General features: G+C 46.6%; 1 protein-coding gene across 6 annotated transcripts in view; it reads right to left on the reverse strand.

The window, feature by feature from the left end:
- Positions 1-19432, reverse strand: part of LOC119176890 (uncharacterized) — a 326865-nt gene that overhangs the window by 306080 nt on the left and 1353 nt on the right. The gene's annotated exons all lie outside the window — the stretch shown is intronic.

Below are 19432 nucleotides of genomic sequence, written 5' to 3' on the forward strand. Positions count from 1 at the left end.
GAGCACAGCACGCGATTAGAACAAAAAAACGTACAGTAAATTACAAAATTATGCTATTTTAGGTATCTCAATAACAGAGTAATAAAAAAAAATAGGCGCCATGTTTAGCACTCGGCTGCTAGCCTGCAGGTCGCGGGATCAAATCCCGGCTGCGGCGGCTGCATTTCCGATGGAGGCGGAAATGTTGTAGGCCCGTGTACTCAGATTTGGGTGCGCGTTAAAGAACCCCAGGTGGTCGAAATTTCCGGAGCCCTCCACTACGGCGTCTCTCATAATCATATGGTGGTTTTGGGGCGTTAAACCACACATATCAATCAATCAAGGCGCCATGTTTAATTTTTTTTACAATATTCTCCTGTTACGTTGTCGCTGCAATGCAATGATTAATATCTCAAACTTACATGTCTTTCTTGCGACATGTTACCTCTTGGCTTCGTACAGTTGTGTGTTCGTTTCTGCGTTTGGGTTCCCCGCGGCTTCATGTTGCAGAGATTCCAGTCCTAGAACATATACTTATTTGCTATATTAATTTTTTTTCGCCCCGACATCCTTGTTTATACACCTTTCTGTTTGTCTGCATGTGTAGCCTACAATTAGGCCTCACCCACTCAACAAGCGCTCCTCACGCATTTAAGTAGCCCACACAAAGACGGCTGTCACTATAGAGATGTGACGTCACACTCATAAGCTCTCATGGTCACTTATCAATGCGAGGCTTGCATAGATCAAGCGGTGTAATAATAATAATAATAATAATAATAATAATAATAATAATAATAATATTCGCTGCCGTTGTAAGAGCCAAAACCCCGGCAGGACTAAGAGGTATGTCGTAGTGGGGAATTTGGTGTTAACGTAGGCCACCTGGGGTTCTTTAAGGTGCCCCCAAGTTTGCATTTCGTCACCATCGAAACGATCAGGCGACGTGGACAGCACTAAAATGATGGCACAGTAGGAACATCTGCGTCATCGCTAATTGAGAGAAAAGCTTCGTAATCCACACCGATCTGCACTTGGACCAAAACGCAAGATACGACTAAATAAATAAAAAAAAACAGATACAACGTACGGAGTGCTTCACATACGCCTATAGTTTAAGCGAAAATCATGTTTTCGGTTAAATCAAGATGAAATAAAGAATAATTAAAAGTTTACCAGGAAACGTCACACACAAGATCCCCATGAAGCGTGCTCCGCGTTTCGCACCGTGCACCGGCCGGCCAGGGCTATAACGTTATCGGCGTACGTGCCGAGGCCGTGCATGGCAACCGATCTCTTGCTTATTGGCGAGAGACACGAAGCGCACAAACACGGACTATACCGAACAACGCCGTCGAAAAGTCTAAAGCCTGCACGTTTTGCTGGAAACGGCGGGGAACAAAAAAACAAGGACTGAATACACGTTCGTTCGAATTGCGTGTCTCCGTGCCCGAATCCGTCAAGACATTACCTTTCTCTTCTCGCAACAAAGGGTTTTCGATTTTCGAACGCAATGCGTAGGAAACGACGGCAAGAAGGGACAAATAATCACGTTCTTAACACACGCGTACGCGCACAACGGTATACGTAGTATTTTTTCAATCTAGAGATCCGATATGCCGTCATTTCATTGTCTCTTATTTTTTATTTATCCCTGATTTTCTATTCTCTTCGTACGCGCATGGCGCCGTATTTGCCGCATTCAAAACACAATACAAAAATAAAATAAATAAATAAAAAGGCCTGCTCATCCTTAAGCGCATGCGCACAGTTGGCGATTTATTCTACAGACTATTTCACGTAAGAAACACAAGCGCCGCCACCTAATATGTTACTATTTGAGATTTCGCAAACCAAAACCACTATATGGAAATAAGGCACGCTGAAGTGGAGAGCTAGGAAAATTTCGATCATATGGTGTTGTTTAACGTGCACCGACCTATAGCACAGCACACGAGCTTCCATAGCACATCACCTCCATCGAATTGTGGCCGCTGGAACCGGGATCGAACCCGTGACCTTCAGGCCATCCGCCGAGCATGCACCGTAAGAATATTGGATGGATGGATGGATGGGTGGGTGGATGGATGGGTAAGTGGGTGGATGGATGGATGGATGGATGGATGGATGGATGGATGGATGGATGGACGGGTGGATGGATGGACGGGTGGATGGATGGACGGGTGGATGGATGGACGGGTGGATGGATGAACGGATGGATGGATGGATGGATGGATGGATGGATGGATGGATGGATGGATGGATGGATGGATGGATGGATGGATGGATGGATGGATGGATGGGTGGGTGGGTGGGTGGGTGAATGGATGGATGGATGGATGGATGGATGGATGGATGGATGGATGGATGGATGGATGGATGGATGGATGGATGGATGGATGGATGGATGGATGGATGGATGGATGGATGGGTAAGTGGGTGGATGGATGGGTGGATGGGTGGATGGGTGGGTGGATGGGTGAATGGATGGATGGATGGATGGATGAATGGATGGATGGATGGGTGGATGGGTGGATGGGTGGATGGATGGATGGGTGGATGCTATGAGCGTCCTCACTTTAACGGGGAGATGACAGGTGTACCACCAGGCTCGAAACAAGAAAAAAAAACACTACGCCTTTCTTTTTTATATTGGCCTTATCTACTTCGATTAAAGCGATCTTATTATAACGAAGAGAATTTTAAATGACCTCATCCCACCCACCACTACCCTATATTTCTGTCCTTTATCTCTACTTTTCTGCCACCAATACTGTAAGCGTCTCTTAGTTGCTTCAAATTACGGACGTGTTCAGCTTTCCATGTTTGTTCATAAAACCCAAAGCCTCATGTAGGCTCGTACCCACACGCATCACCACATTCAGTCAGAACGAGTTCCATCGTTTCCTTAGCTCCCTCACAGCATATTTACCGCTAGGCGACGTACATACCGTACATACCACCATGTAAGTACAACGTACATAACGTGTACATACCGCTACACCACGGGTGGCGCCACCCATATAGGGCTGTTACACGAGTGTTTTCTTAGTTCGGTATGTCGCGACGCGAAATAATAAACACATCACTAAACACGAAGACATGAGCAAGCACGCCCGCTGGGCGTGTTTTCTTCGTCTTAATATTGTACACATGGAGGCATTGAGCTGCGTAGAATCGAACGTGTTCAGACGAGCATGTGTGGTCCGGGAGCGATCGCGAAGCGACGATTTTTTTCCGATTTATATACGGTTCGCAACTTATGACCCACCGACTTCATGTACGCGTCGACCTGTTTGCTTATCTCTCCACTCCACCAACATGCAACGCAAGGCACGAATGTGAAACAAAGAACGGTGAGTTGGGACTAACTGCGCTATACTGCAGACGCAGTACTCGCGACTAAACGACACCCAACACCCGTCCTAAATATTTCACGCGATGACTGACTGACTGACTGACTGACTGACCGACCGACCGACCGACCGACCGACCGACCGACCGACCGACCGACCGACCGACCGACCGACCGACCGACCGACCGACCGACCGACCGACCGACCGACCGACTGACTGACTGACTGACTGACTGACTGACTAGTTTTAACCATACTTCATGTATATTCGTGCGTGCGTCTGCATGTGTGCGTGAAAAGTGAACATTTTGGGGAGAACTGAACTCCCCCCGCCCCCCTGTTCGCGCATAGAATGTGCGCGCACACACACACACGCACATTTTATATAACATCAACGTGCTATGAGCTTCCAGGTTACACGATTACAAACTGTATATTCACATGCATAAAAACAAAGCTTCCAAAAGACGAAGAACACGCAACCATCAAGCCTATAGAGCATACGTCACAGGCAAACGCCAGTACCACATTTGAGTGCCCTATTCACTGTGTTCAAATCAGATATACGTGATTACTTGATGAGGCATAACTTTTTTTTGTCCATTTAAACTAACAAATATTTCGCATTGCGTGCATCATAGTAAAACAGCGCTCTGGCGTTCATTGCGTACTTTTAAATTTTCTTTATATTATGCAGTTTTGTTTTGCTCACAACTTGTACAGCTGCGTAAAATACACTGCATGTGCAGCCTTACGTAGACCCCCAGGTCCTGCCAAGCTGTTTGTGCAGTGTTTAGCCTGTGGGAACTCTAATAACTGCGTTGGAAATGAACAATGGATTATGGCTCCGATTTAGATATGACACTGATTGCTTCAACGGCGTCCCAGGTGCACCTAGTCATCGGCGTATGACTTCTTCACTGATCTAGCCGCCCGGTCAGGTCACGAACGCTGAGCCCGAGCAGCTCCTGTCACCCCCAATCAGAACCGAAATTGCATGAGTGACTTCATTTTCTACAGCGATACGCATTGCACTCAACCTATGCGCACGTGTCGTGAACACGCACACTCATCACCCAGGTATTTCAAGATAATTGCAGTTGGAGCCTGTCAGCACTCATGTTATGCTTTTGATGTATAATATATTAATGTAGTCTCTCTTACCTCACTCAATCCTGGGAACAAGTTCTGACATGGGCGTAACGGAGGTTGACGTACACGATGTCGGCAAAATTTATTCAGGCAAACGATGCCCGAGAAAAAAAAAAAACTCCTCTTCGTCCTGCTGTATCTGTCACATTACACTACAAGACTGTGCATTAAAAGTAGCAGGAAAAAGACAGGCCGTGTACACGGCTTGAAGTAATACCCCGGCATAACAACATTTGCTAAGTATACCGTCCGTTCCTGCTTGTCCTAGTCGGTTCGAGTATAGTTTGACATACACTTAGCGCTCAAAAAAAAAGAAAAAACAGGGTGTATGCTGGGAAGAAATTGGGTCAACTAACAAGCACGTACGCTTCCGTTTTTCCCTGCGCGGGAAATATGTCAACACCACTTCGCACAACGCCAGTGTAATATTTACAGCGCACAGTACTCCACAAACGGAGTTACGTTTTTTTTTTATTTAAGCGAAGCACGGCAAGCGAACAAAGAAAGTGATGCGAGCGGGGTCCGATGGCGAAATTGCTCGCGTTCCAACATTAAAATCATCGTTCCAAGTTTGTTTGTTTGTTTCCAGGCCATTCAATGTGTGACGAAGTCGCAGTGAACGACCAGGCGGCAAGTCCTGTGTCTTCCGGAAGAATGTTATCGAGTTTAATTGCACAGCCATCAACGCCACTCTAACTAAAACTCAATGAAATGGTGCCTAATAACACCAGAAGTTTTACGTCCCAAAACCACGATATGAATATGAGAGACGCCGTAGTGGAGGGCTCTTGAGATTCCGACTATATGGCGTTCTTCAGCGTGCACTGACATTGTGCGGTGCATGGGCCTCCTGCCTTCCGCCTCTTTCGAAAATGCGACCGCCACAACCAGCATCGAACCCGCGACCTTCGAGTCAGCGGCCGAGCTCCAACCACTGTTCCACCGCGGCGGACAATTTAAGCGCGGCTTCACAATCACAATGGAACACGGATCAATGTTATATATAGAGTTTATCCGGAGTAGCGAGCACGTATCTTCGGTGAAGTCCACAATCTCAGAATAAAAGTCCCACTCGTCGGTTTTGTTTAGACATCGTGCACCTTATATTTTCAAAATGATGCGTTAAATGAAATCCCAACAGAGAGTACACTTATGTCCACACAAGTACCGGACAATTTTTCCGCCATTTCTCCCTAAACTGCGACTAGACTTCCCTAATACATTTTCTTTTTTCCCTTTTTTGCTCTATTATTTTCCACTTTCCTATCTACTGACGCTGCATTCGCCGTGCTCTCTTGCTGGGCTGCATGATGCAGCGTTATTTCCTAAATAAACACTTCTACACTACACACATCATGCTCAACCTCGTTTCTTCCTTCATTTTCGTATTATGCTTTCACCAGTGCACAGTATACTGGTACTAGATACCCTCAAGCCGGTTAATAACCGGCTTGAGGGTATCTACTACTACAGGCCGTTCTGAGAAAGTGAAGGTAAAGTGAAGGTGAAGTCAAGGTGAAGGAAAGCCGCCCTTGCTGCAACCCTATAGGTGGCAGGCCAGCTCCGCATCGGGCCTATATTTCTGCGCCAGTCATTTAACGGACCCTTGACAAGAAGTTTGTGAACTCGAGATTCTTGCGTTCTCTTCGAAAGCCCTGAACGCGTGGGCAATCTTGACCGATTACGACTAACGAACGTTGCTTTCAAGGCATCTTAATTTGGTTTTAAAGTAAACACGTGAGTGCTCACCTGACATGGCAGCACTTCGCGACATCGCCACTAGTATGACGTAGACAGAGACCTCTTGCGAAGTTCCACATACAAAGCGAGTCTTGTTGACGTTGCAGAACAATCACGGGGCGCACACGAAACTATACGAGTGGCGTCAAAAGAGGGCTGCTCTCTTTCACACCATGGAGTTTCCTAATATACAATAGAGGGAAATCTGGCACTAGTGTCTATGGAAGCTGCAACGCACGGCGCTTCAGCCAGCATGGGAATGATGGGTAGTACACACATTTGTCTAATCTTCGTACTTCTGGCTTGCCCTTGGCTCCGTGTGTGTTCGTGTGGCTTAGAGCTGTTTTCTCACGAAACAGAAATCAGCAAATGCTCAGCGGTTGCGCTTCATTACCTTATTCTTTTAGACTTGCTTTTCCAAATCGGGTCACAAAGTTGAAAAGGGTTGAATGTTTCTTTCAAAACGAAACCGAAACAGAGGAATAAACGAAGCCGCAAGTACGATTCACCACCCGCAAGTACGAAGACTAGGCAAATGTGTGTACTACCCATAATTCCCATGGGCGCTGAACGATTGCAGCGACAGAGTCCTCTCTAGTTATTTTTAGGAAATTCTATGCCTCGCACATCTCGCGCTGTTGTCAGTCTACTCTCAATGCCGTTTTGGCTGCTTGGAATGCCTTTCTCTTTTTCTTTTTTTTTCTGGGGAGGCACGTTCAGAGAACCTGCCTTCACTACGTTCAGGTCCTCCTATTTGAAAACCGCGCGTTCAGCGTCACCCAAGCTCGAGCGCACATAGTCAAAGTCGCTCTCTCGCTGTGGGACGCTAGTTTCTTACAATTTTAGGCGGGCATTTTGAAGTGACGCTAGAATTGGTCGCAATTAACGACGCTAGCATTAATCATACGATACGTTAGAGCGTTTACAATTCAATTTCGGCGTTACCACACAAAAGGCTGGAAATTACAGTAAAAAAAGGTCTCAAAAAAAAAAATTCGCTGTCCGGGGTCCTCTAGTAAGCCTTAGCAACGAAGCTGACTATGTCTGGTTCTCGCAGATCGTTTGACAAAAGACGCGAGCAACAATTTGACGCCCCTCGAGCTCTCGTCACAAATTCCTTAGTCTTCTCGCGCGTTCGCGACCGGTGCCCCTCACTCACTCGACACCGCCGATGCATCTTTCATAACAGTCTCGATACTCTGCGACTGCACTTCCAACCAATCGTGGCACCCCTTTGTATTGTGGCATAGAGACCGCGCTGGCGCTATTATCGGCAGTTGAGACAGCGGAAATTTAAGGAACGACAGCGGAAATTTAAGGAGCTTCAACGCGCGCAGAAGGGCGAATGGGTGAGAAAATGACGCGAAGCCGCTGAACGCACAGCTGCTGCCTTCTATCTTCACAGTCGTGTAAAGGCTCGGCATCTATGTATCTGTCTATCCATCCGTCCGCCCGTCCATCCGCCCGTCCATCCGTCCGTCCGTCCGTCCGTCCATCCATCCATCCATCCATCCATCCGTCCGTCCGTCCGTCCGTCCGTCCGTCCGTCCGTCCGTCCGTCCGTCTGTCCGTCTGTCTGTCTGTCTGTCTGTCTGTCTGTCTGTCTGTCTGTCTGTCTGTCTGTCTGTCTGCCTGCCTGCCTGCCTGCCTGCCTGCCTGCCTGTCATTGAGCAACGTCATCCGAACGACGTTTTCCTCGGCTCTGTACTTTGGTACAATGCACGCAACTAAACGGTGAAGCACCACGTTTCTCGGTCGGCAATCGGGAAGCGATTCCCAAGGACGCGGCCGGGCTCCAGCGGGACGGGTGCGCAAAGCGATCGAAAGAGCGTGCCGAGAAGGAAAGAGAGAAAAGGGGCGAGCGTCCCGCAACCCGAATGCGGGTCCCGCAGGCCGATCGCTGCCACCGAGGAAGCTGCTGCTGCTATTTTTGCAGGCACTGTACTGCTGGTGCTGATGCGGTTGCTGCTATTGCTACCGGTGCTGCCGTAGCTACTGCTGCTGCCGATGTTACAGCTACACACTTCAGTCGGGGGCAGAAACGTCGCGCGCCCTTGCGTCACCGGAGAGAAAACGTACGCCGTCGCTGGAATCGAGTTTCACCGGAATGGTTACGCAATTGAGGCAGCGATGCTTTTAAGCGCTTGCGGGGAAAAAAAAGAAGGTGGTGCATGGGTGAACTTGACCTACCGCTAAGATGTTACACGGTCTCAATAATTGACTTACGTTATAAACGGACCCAAACAAGAATAAGAAAGAATTTCTCAACGCAGCTAACAGGATCGATGACATTGTGCTGGATAAGTACTGGAGTGCAGTACAGAAGCATCCACTATGACAGGACACTCTTGCTGGCAAGGCATGTCCGGATTTCACTCTCTCGCAAAAGTACAGTGGAATAAAGTTGGAAGAGATCACCAGTGCTGTTATCCAACAGTTCTGAATTTTTCGACACAGTAGTTTCGCGTGAAAACAATGTTCCCACAACCACTTACCTAAAGTTAGACGGCCAGGTCGCGGGATCAAATCCCGGCTGCGGCTGCTGCATTTATTCGATGGAGGCGAAAATGCTGTAGGCCCGTGTGCTCAGATTTGGGTGCACGTTACAGAACCTCGGAAGGTCGAAATTTCCGGGAGCTCTCCACTATACGGCGTCTCTCATAATCACAGGTTGGTTTGGGGACGTTAAATCCCGCATATTAATGAATAAAGCTAGAAGGCCTGCAGTACGATCGGCGTTCATTTCCAGTGTTTCTTTTAACAGAGGAACGTACTAAACTTGTAAGGCGGGAAAAGACGAAATTGCGCCACGTCGGAAGTGCACGTACTCTGTCGACATTCTCGAGATACCGTTATTGACCCCACGATCGGAAAGAAGGCGACCTGCGCGGCACCAATAGAAAAACACGAAAAGTTGGTTGATGTAGCAAAAATCAAGCATTTAGGCGAAGCGAGCCTGAGGGGCGAGGACTAGAAGGGTTGTAATGAGTACCTAACGGGCTGGTCTCACCTGCATCGAACGTAATAAAAGGGCTCTTTGTGCCTGACTGACTTTATTTCCATTTTCCTTTCTTTATTCCAGCTAATACCGGTCGCGCTCCGTTAGGCCCTACTTCTCTACTTCTGCGCCCCGCCGCGGTGGTCTAGTGGCTAAGGTACTCGGCTGCTGACCTGCAGGTCGCGGGTTCAAATCTCGGCTGCGGCGGCTGCATTTCCGATGGAGGCGGAAATGTTGTAGGCCCGTGTACTCAGATTTGGGTGTACGTTAAAGAACCCCAGGTGGTTGAAATTTCCGGAGCCCTCCACTACGGCGCCTCTCATAATCATATGGTGGTTTTGGGACGTTAAACCCCACAAATCTATCTATATATCTTCTTTACTTCTGCGGTTAGAAGTGACGGCCGCTCATCATTTGATCTCACTTGCTTGTTCAGTTCGGAGCCCTGGCGCTTGCTTATGTCTAACTCTGCTTCTAAATGAATGGAAGGCTAGAACAAAACAAAGTGGGTGTTTTCTCTTTAACCATCAATCGGCGGGTACGAATTTCGTTGTAGTCGGGCGAGTATATTGTCAGGAAGATTGCTACAAAGAAAAGATTCCCTAAATATAGTCATCTGGCTCTGGAATCACAACTTAGGCGCTGCCATCGCGCGTTTTTCTTTCTTTTTTTATTTGCGGGCCAGGTTAGATAGCAGAGGAAACTGCCAAAAGTAGCCTCGTATTATAGAATTAAAACCGCAGCTCAAGTGATATATACATGTCCGCTTCAATAGCGTGCAAGCTGAAATATTTAAATCCTCGCAAAAACAGCTTGTCTACGTCAGCTTGTCACGCATATATAGAAGAAATTTAGAGAAAGAGACGCGACTGTTCGGTTTCCAAATTCGAGAAGCTTTAGTGCAAAAATTTAAGCTAGTAAGCTCAAATATTCACTTAAATTAGCAATTTTTTTTCTTAGAAAACATAAAAGCAGTCCATGTTCACGAGTTGAAAGAAGCTTGAAATCACTTTCTTGCGGTAGTCAGCAAGATGCCGCCAGAAGACAAGACGAATCCCAAAAACCAAAGATGCCCGCATCCGCAGCGCCTCCGCGTTTTCGTAAGAAGAAATTCAAATCGATTTCTAAACCCGTAGATAAAACTCGGTTATCTATAAACCAAAATAACTGTGTCAGGCTTTGCAAAATTGTCACAAGGAAGCACTAAGGTTAAGTGTTTACCTTATCGACAGCTCGTTCATTGGGCCCACTAAGCATTGTATACGCACGTACGCACACGTTTTTTTTTTCTCTTATTATTCCCTCTTTTTTTGCCGCTATCCACTCTTACCCCCGTATTCACAAACACTCCTCGACTCGACTTCCACCTTTCACTTGACCGAGTTGAGTAATACGCCACCGCTCGGCTGAAAATGTCGTTGCGCTACTCAAGAATCGCAGCAGATTATCTCCGATATGCAGTGACTTGCCGTGCCTAGAGAGGGCGCTACCATCGGCTTTCTCAAGTGAAGGTGAAGCGTTGAGTGAAGGGACGTTCTAGAATACGGGGGTCATAGTTCACCTTCTGAACTGCAGTCTTTCAGCATCGAACATGTGATGTCACGGCTACGCAGCGTAACGCCAGACCAGTGTGCCAACAGGGCGAGTACATTGCGTAAATATCAAATCAACGTCGATACAACGCTTTCGTAAAATTATAAGTCGGCGAACTCACTCGTCAGTCGACTCACTCTGACTCATTAAGACTCAGATCGAGCCTTGGGTCAGAGTCTGAGGCCCATAATCACAAACCAACCTCAAACTTCCTTACCTCGAGTTTTCCTGAACAGTTTTAAGCCTTTATTGTGCTCGATAGACGAAGTAGGCGAGTATGCATGAACCAATCCTGTTGTTATATTTTACCCAGTTACTTTTTTTGTGTGTCCTTATAACGAAAGAGTACAGGAACTTGAGGAAAACGTGAGGTAAGCCTAAGGTTGGTTCGTGAATACGGGCCTGGGTGAGTCCTGGTGAGTTAATATTTTGGGGAGTTTTGAGTTCTAGTGAGCCCGGCTCGGGAAAATTTTCGTGAGTCCAAGTGGGTTCAAAGCCCGAAATATATTTCATGAGTGCGTCTGAGTGAGCTCCGCAAGTTTTGCCGACCTATGCAGAAAACTGCGTATACTTCATCTATTCGTTTTTCACAAATAAGTAAACATATGATAATCAGTGGGGTTTTTATGCCAATACCACGATACTATTATTAGGCACGCTACAGTAGATGGCTTCATAAATTTTTGACCACGTGCTTTCCTTAGTCTTTTTTCTAAGGTGAACCTAAATATGAGTACGCTGGCCTCTGGCATTTTACTCTTTGTGAACGCAGATCGCCTCCTCCTCTAAAAGGTAAGAAAAGTGAGTCAACTATGAACACTGAAATTAACCACACCACGTGAAATAAGAAAAAAAAAACGCTACACGCATGAGGCGGAGCAAACATGGGGGGGGGGGGAGATTTTAAAAGAAAAGAAGAGAAAAGTGAGCCCCGTAACTGTCTCCCAGGGGGAAGGCACCTCAACAGTAGCTCACGAGGGATGGGGGTAGAGAAGGGATTAGAAGGATCGAATTAAAAGGTGGATAGATATAGAGAGAGGAAGGAGAGAGCGAGGCGCAGGGACAGCGAACGACTGAAATAAGAAGACAGGAAAGATGGACACGGTCGCAGGAGTCCGAGGACGGGGCACCACTAGCGAGAGCTCTTGTCGACGACAGGAGATGGCGTAGGGCTAATCCAGTCGGCCAGAGCTACGCTGTCATCGGAGACCGGCGTCAGAAGGGGACGTATAGGACCAACCCATTCAGCCAGAGCTGCACCGTGGTCGGAGATCGCGGGGGCACAACCGGTCGGCACGGAATCCGGCGCGCGAGTATATGCGGGGCAAACGTGTCCACCATTTACTAAATGCTTCTCTCTATATTATTATTTTTTATTTATTCATACTGCAGACTACAAAACGTGATCCAAGCAGGACGGGCAATCAGGAATCACAAAAACAGAGGACTAAGATTGATCACGAACGTAATAAATAACAAAGTGAGTAAGATGAGGAAATATATACAGTGCTACATCAACAAATATACACTATGAGACAAACATACTATGCAGGGCGGTCACACTCAGACAAGGTGTTCCACTCAGACACTGTTCGCGGAAAAAAGGAAAATTTATATGTATCTGTTCTAGCAAAATATGGTGTAAAAAGAGTTTGGTTGGTGATGTCGTGTATATCTGGTTGACAAAGGGGTTAAATACAATGAAGGGTCAATCGCAACTCTATGGTTAAGCAAGGAACTCAGGAAGTCTAAGCGCAGTTGCCTTCTTCTAGACTGAAGTAGTGGAATGTTGTTAGCTGACATTAGTTCAGATGGAGAATCCCTGCGACGAAATTTAGAATATATAAAGCGAACTGCTTTTCTCTGAATTCTTTCCAATTTGTCTATGTTACATTTGGAAATATATCACCACTTTCACTCGTTCTGGTCTTTCTTTATTCCTACGATAAAAGAGTTACAGGAGGCCCGAGTCTCGACTGAGGCCACGCGCTTCCAGGAAAAGCCAGTTCTCATCCCCCCCGCGTTCGATCGAAGACTCACGAGGCGCACGCTTCACCTCGAAGCACGCGAGCCGGCGATCGTGCAGCGACCCCGCCTCGTTAATCCCACACCCAAAATGACGACGTCCTATACGGGTCGAGGGAGCCACGGAAGGAAATACAGCAGAAACGATCGCATACGCCCGCGGTCGCAAACACACTGCGAAGGCGTGCAAGAACTGGCTCTGAAATATTAGCGCAGAAAATCCATGCATCGCCAAGAAGTTAATCACAAAGAGTGGACGAAGCTGTGGGTATAGTAAAGCTAAGAAACCATACGTTACCAAAGAGTTGCCCCATATAATGTATACATTCAGTGACAAAACGCATATATTTGAAATGTAAATTTATTTGCCTTTATAATGTCCACGTTGACGCCATCGGAGTATACAAAGGGTTCGTGCTTGTAGGTGTTTCATTTTATTGTTCTGTCACAATTAGGATTGATGTTCGCCTACTGTAAACATTTCTTTTTTTATTACATGTATACGTTTCGAACACAACAACGGTTTTCTGCATAAAGAGACAGCGGACATAAAAGTCGGACCACAAAGGTGGGCCATTAAAGGAAGACGAGGACACGCGCGCTCCTTGTGCACGCCGGTTTTATTTTGCGCTATAATGTCTCAACCAACTGCAAACCAACTCTTCTAGCAGTTGCCTCTTTTAGTCGCGCAGGAACAAAAAATCAAATAGGGCAGTTCGTGGGTTTTAAAGTGCCGAAGCGATTCAAGGCTATATGAGTGACGGCGTATAGCGAAACGACTCTGGATAATTTCATAATAACGGATTCGAGGGTCTTGCGTCCCAAAACAAACGCGATGTGATTGAGGGACGACGTACTGGAGGGCCCCGGAAATTTCGACCATCTTGTGCCCTTTAAAACGTACCGACATCCGACAGTACACGAGTGTGTATACTATTTCGCCTACATTGAAATGTCAGAGCCACAACCTGGGATCGAACTTGAGCCTTTTCGTTCAGCATGCCGAGCCTTGCAGCCACTGTACTTAGACGGACTGACGGCCAGCAAAACTGTAGCACAGTTTCGTACGCGCAATAGTAAAATTTCTTGAATCCCCCCACCGCCCTTCAAAGAAAATAAGATTTTTTTTTGAAGCTATACGTGAGCGGTTACACGATCACTGAAGCAAATTATTCGTACAACGCTTCCACGTCATACAACTGCGCTAATGTTGGCCGGTGCGGATGCGGATGCGCGATCTATAATATGTAGCAGAAGATAATTCACGCCTAACGCAGCCAGCGTAACGACAATACAACGACACAGCTTAGGACGACACAACGTGCATTACAATGACACAACGATAGCTGGGCAGAAAGACTTCAATAGCGTGCCGCGTTCTGGCACTGCAGTGTGCACACATTTTAAGTGAATTGGGAAAGGGTCAGGGAAGGGGGTTGGAGGAGGGTTCTAACCCATGCTTTATGATGTGTCGCGTGGGTGATCTCAAAGCCATTTACACACAAATCTATGAATGTTTAGACTGATGCTACTTTTTTGTATACTTTAATGAAGTGTCCATGATATTTGTCGCCCAAGTTAATGCACGCGAGAAAAAGTTGCTTGCGTAAAAAAAAAAGCAATAGAGAACTAAATTACGTCATTAAAGAAAAGAACAGATGAAGTGCTTATTCATGTAGCCACACGGTTACACGAAGTTGTCAAGGTTGTTACATTAAATAGCAAGGAATTAGAAAAGGAAAAAAATTAATGTACGTATCGTTATAGTGACACGATTGAAGGAAGTTGTCAGGGTTGTCACACTGAACAAGTAAGAGAGAGAAACGTAAGTTGTAAAATTAAAGAAGTAATAAAATAAGGCTACATATTACCGGCCGTATAAGCTGAACGCAAACCAGTATATCTATACAGAGACTAAAGCACGCAGGCATGCAAGTGGGAAATGCGTATCTCGCCAAACTATTTGTTTACCACCACCGACGACTTTTGCTCTACCCCTTCCGTACCATAATTTACGCAAAGGCTAGCACCATAGTGAAAATAATGAGCATTTAAGCTTCACCAGTCATGTTAGATTCTGGAATAAAAATCTATATTAACAACAGAAACAAAAGAAAGCGCAGCGCCCTATTTAATTATGCCATCAAAATGAGATATTGGCGTCCGCTGTGTGATAAGCTTCTGTACGCCCAAGTCACTGTGAACAAGCAACGTTATTTTCTCTCCGTTCTTTGTTCTTTTTCTTTTCGTTATTGTTATTTTTCGCGATAGACCAGTAAGCGACATATTCCGCGCGACGTGAAATGACTGAACACCGTCCTTTCAAGCCGAGGACTTGAGTCGCCGGGCTCCGTCGCAGGAAGACGAAATAGCGAAAACTTTTCAAACGCGGTCTGTACCAGCGCTGCTAAAGAGCTGTACTCTGGAACGAAACAAATTAAATTAAAATAAAATTAAAAGTAGGGACGGGGCTATAATATACAGTGTGCCGTTGGTCCTCAATTCAATGCTCATAAACTTTATGTAGGAAGAGTTTCTTTTTTTAAAGTACTTGGTATGAGCGATCACCGCGATTTTATTGATTTCGTTGTCAACACTCTGTAACACGAGCCTTTCTTATCATATGACTGTATTTTGTTGTAGTTGTCTTGTGTTTAGTTCAACGGTGTTGTAGCCTTTTTCATGCATACGTGAAAAGTGCGGATTAAAAAAAAATGCATTGCTTTGATCAGAGTTATTTGTAAGCGCAATACACGCTTGCCTACCCAGCAACTCCGAAAAAGAAAAAAAGGTCAAAAAAGATTTTCCGCCTGGCCATCGACAGCAACGCGAATTGTTTAAAGCAAAGCTTTTATGAGTTACGGGTTTCTGTGGCAGAGGCATGCATCACGCAAAAAAAAAAAAAAAACACGGCGCCGGCGAATGTAGAGAACACAATTGCAGTGCGTCTACACGTCATTCCCACTTCAGTGACCCTTCAGGCCCACTTCGTCCCACTTTATTCAACCCACTTCCGATCGCTCATCTTTCAACCGATAGGCATTCACAGGTTTCGCCATAGCCACCCTCCCTAACAGGCCAATGTATGGGGCAGATTTTGAGTCCCCGCTCTTATGCGACTAGCGGGGGCGACGGTGATCCTGAGGAACATGGTCCTGAGGATATGAACACGATGTGATTGCGATGGACACCGTAGCGGAAGACTCCGGAAGTTTTGACTACACCAGGGGTTACTGAACGCGCCCCCAAATTAAGCGCACGGGCCTCTATAGCATGTCGCCTCCGGGGCAAAGCAGCGGCCGCGGCCGGGATTGGATGGACCCCGCTACCTTGGTTTCAGCAGTCGAGAGGCATAACCAGCGACTCGGAATCGCAGCATTGGTCGCGGAGGCGTATCGATCTATAAACAATATGAAGGAACGAGAAAAAAATGAATTCTTTTGTTCGTTTATTACTTATCTGGCGAAATTCTTTCAATTTTAACCATTGCTTTTCAACCTGGCCCGACGAGGCTATTCTTTTTTTTGCGAGGCTACACGCATGCCACTTCGACTTGCTTCCAACTCCAAGAGCCTCGCCACTACTTATGCGTACAGGCGACACGTACACGGGAAATATCGAAGGCGCCAGCGCAATTCACTTGGGCAACGCGCAGCGCGACTGACGCATGCACTCCAGCAGCTTTGTGTATCTTGGAGAGTGGCGGCGTTTTGTTTTACCACTTGCCGGTGCTGCGAGTAACTTCATTTACCTGCGTGCTGCCGCCTGCTTTGTCGCGTGTATGCGCCACTCACTTCTGCAAACGAGATTAGAGATAAGCCCGTATGAAGTCGCCGCCGGTTCTGGCATGCTACTGCAAATGGATACACGTTTACATATGGGTCTACATATGCAGGGTGCTTGACGTTTGCATATAGTTCAACATATGCAAGGTGCTCAAGAAAAACTTATCACCCAGAGCACTCGCGGCACTGCTTGATTTTCTTGTTTCCGATGACGTCAAACACGCAAGCTCTATATATCGCTAGCAACAGCTCTTCAATCACACAGTGTAAGCCTAAAAAAATAAGGCTTGAATATTTTATAATTTGGATTGACGCCCAAAATCAGATGAGTCGCTTCCAATAAATCGATATACTTGGCGCTGACGCGAAATTTTTGGATCCATTGTCTGGATATTCTGGTGATTGATTGCTAGGCTATGTAAATAAGGCTTTGATGATAAGACAAAGGTGATGGCGTTGGTTGTGATGTTGCTGCAGGAGGGCTTAGCCTGGCCTCACATAGCCGACGATTGTTGTGCTTCGGCGTCTCTTGAATCGCATTTGTCTTCACCTCTTCCACGTCTGTAACTGACTTCAACAATGACCCTCACTCACTTCTCACTGATTCGCTCGGGCACGTGTTAAACAGTTTAATCCAGTGCCTCGCAGGATGGGACGCAGTCAGACGCCCTGTAGGAATAATTATAATGGAACACTAAAGTAAGACAATGAATCGATTTGGACTGATAAACTGCACTCTCAGAACTCAAACGTCGTTAAAAAAAACAAGAGAAATGTTTCGTTTTTAGATGCCGCCGCACCAAAATTTCGGCGACATTGTAATGTGCACGACCAAATTTTTTGAAACTAGGTCTACGGCCTTCTCGGAGGGCAATGCACTTCAGTTTTACCGATTAGGAACTACGTGTGACCTATACTAGACACCATCAAAATCTATGACGTCACGGCATTTGGTACGGGAACTTGAAGGTGGCGTCGGCACCTGCATGTTATTTTCATGCGTTTCCTCGCCTATATCAAGCGCCTTCTTGCAGCAAGAGTGGTATTTTCAGTATCGGTGAAATTGTGCTTTTTTCAATACGCTAAAAATCACTTCTCTCTTTAGTGTCCACTTAAGACATTGCAAGTAGCCTTCACACGGCCGACTGGGTATTTGATTAACCGAGCTTTAGAGACGGAGGGACAATTACCGCGACATATTTTCAACACATCGGGGATACCCACGAGATTCCAGGTGTTACACGGAAGGGAAGAGTGGAGTGATAGCGGCGGTCATCGACACCACCGCCAGCTATTTTCGTCAGTCTGAGCCACGGTCATAAACAATCACCCTAACATGCTCGTCATCGCTCACGCAATAACCATTTCGCGGGCGAAGAGAGCGTTGTTAGGGTTGCCACTAACAGCCAGTTCGTCGTGCGGAGTGTTTCGCGCACTTCTGCGACGGACGCATCGATGGAAGCAGTCGTGCAAGGCAAAATACACCACTCAACATCGCTCACGCCTTGGAAACAGTGCACACGAAATCCCCCCAGACAGACTCGTCTTAAATCAAGTGGCCTCTACAGCTGTATCGTAGATGTCAAGGCGCAGGCGGTAGTGACAGTTATATACGTCACTGCAATCGCTAAAACCCAAAAGGACACAAGAAAAAAGTAAAGAAGCAGTCTTCAACACCACTCGACAAATAACGTTCCCACTTCCACTCGGGAAATTGTGGCCAGTAACTTGGTCGATATATCACGGACGGCTTAGAATCAAGCTCGTGACACCCGCGCAAACTCCGGATCAACTGCGTTAATCCGCTTTGATGAACCGCGCTGTGCGCACAAGCCCAAACGCGAGTAGATAAAATGAGTGAAACGTGAAAAATATTTGACTAGCGTGGGCGGTTGGCCTGAACGGTGCTGTTGGTGCGTGAGTCGCAGTGTGGGCTTGAGAGTATAGCCCAGCGTTTAACTATGTAGACCATGAGCGTTAATGTGCCGCCGTCATCCGAGTTCAACTATTACACGGCAAGGAATCGCAATGCGCTTCCGGTACGCTTTCGTACCGAGGCACGCGTGCTAAGCTCTAAACGTACAAAAAGCGCTTACGTAACAGCACTAATGTATCGAAAAAATATCCACGCAAATCAAACTTAGAAATTCATGTGTTGGTATGATCAGCTCTAGAAGAGGTGAAGCTATCCCGCACGCAAACACAGGTACATAACCGCTTTCCGTCTTGGAGCAACAGCACCCCTCCTCCACTAAAACGAGCAATTAAAAACTTGCGTCAACCCAACAGCAGCAAACAAGTCAAATTCGAAGCTGCGTATGTCTGGAACACAGGATTTTCTTACGAAACGATCACTGCCTTGAACAAACTTCTATGGTATTAGCACTTCCCACAAGACACGACGTCCAGTCGCCTACATAACTTCAAGCTAAAAACTACAGGAGACGGCCACAACCATTGTTCGCGAATAGAACAGCGGGAAGCACAGCTGTGCACGGTATCGATGCCCCGTCGTGGAACCACGGTGCCATTTAAGCTTGCTGGTTAGAGTTGCCACGTTAGAGTTCTTTCTGGAAAGATTGCGCAACGCCCCACAAGGTCACCGAGCAAAGGGATAAGAAGCGAAACCGCTGTAGTGGGTACGTCACCTATACATCGAAAGAGACTAACACATTTCGATTGCTCCAAGTATGAATGGATCGCACATCATAGGTCATATGCGACCTTATAAGCGGTAGTGGAAGGAACTGCTCAAAGTTGGTCGAGCTCCCTACCGAAGAGTATAAGGAAACGAACAAGCAAAT

This window comes from Rhipicephalus microplus, chromosome 3, assembly GCF_043290135.1.
Source record: "Rhipicephalus microplus isolate Deutch F79 chromosome 3, USDA_Rmic, whole genome shotgun sequence".
NCBI lineage: Eukaryota > Metazoa > Arthropoda > Arachnida > Ixodida > Ixodidae > Rhipicephalus > Rhipicephalus microplus.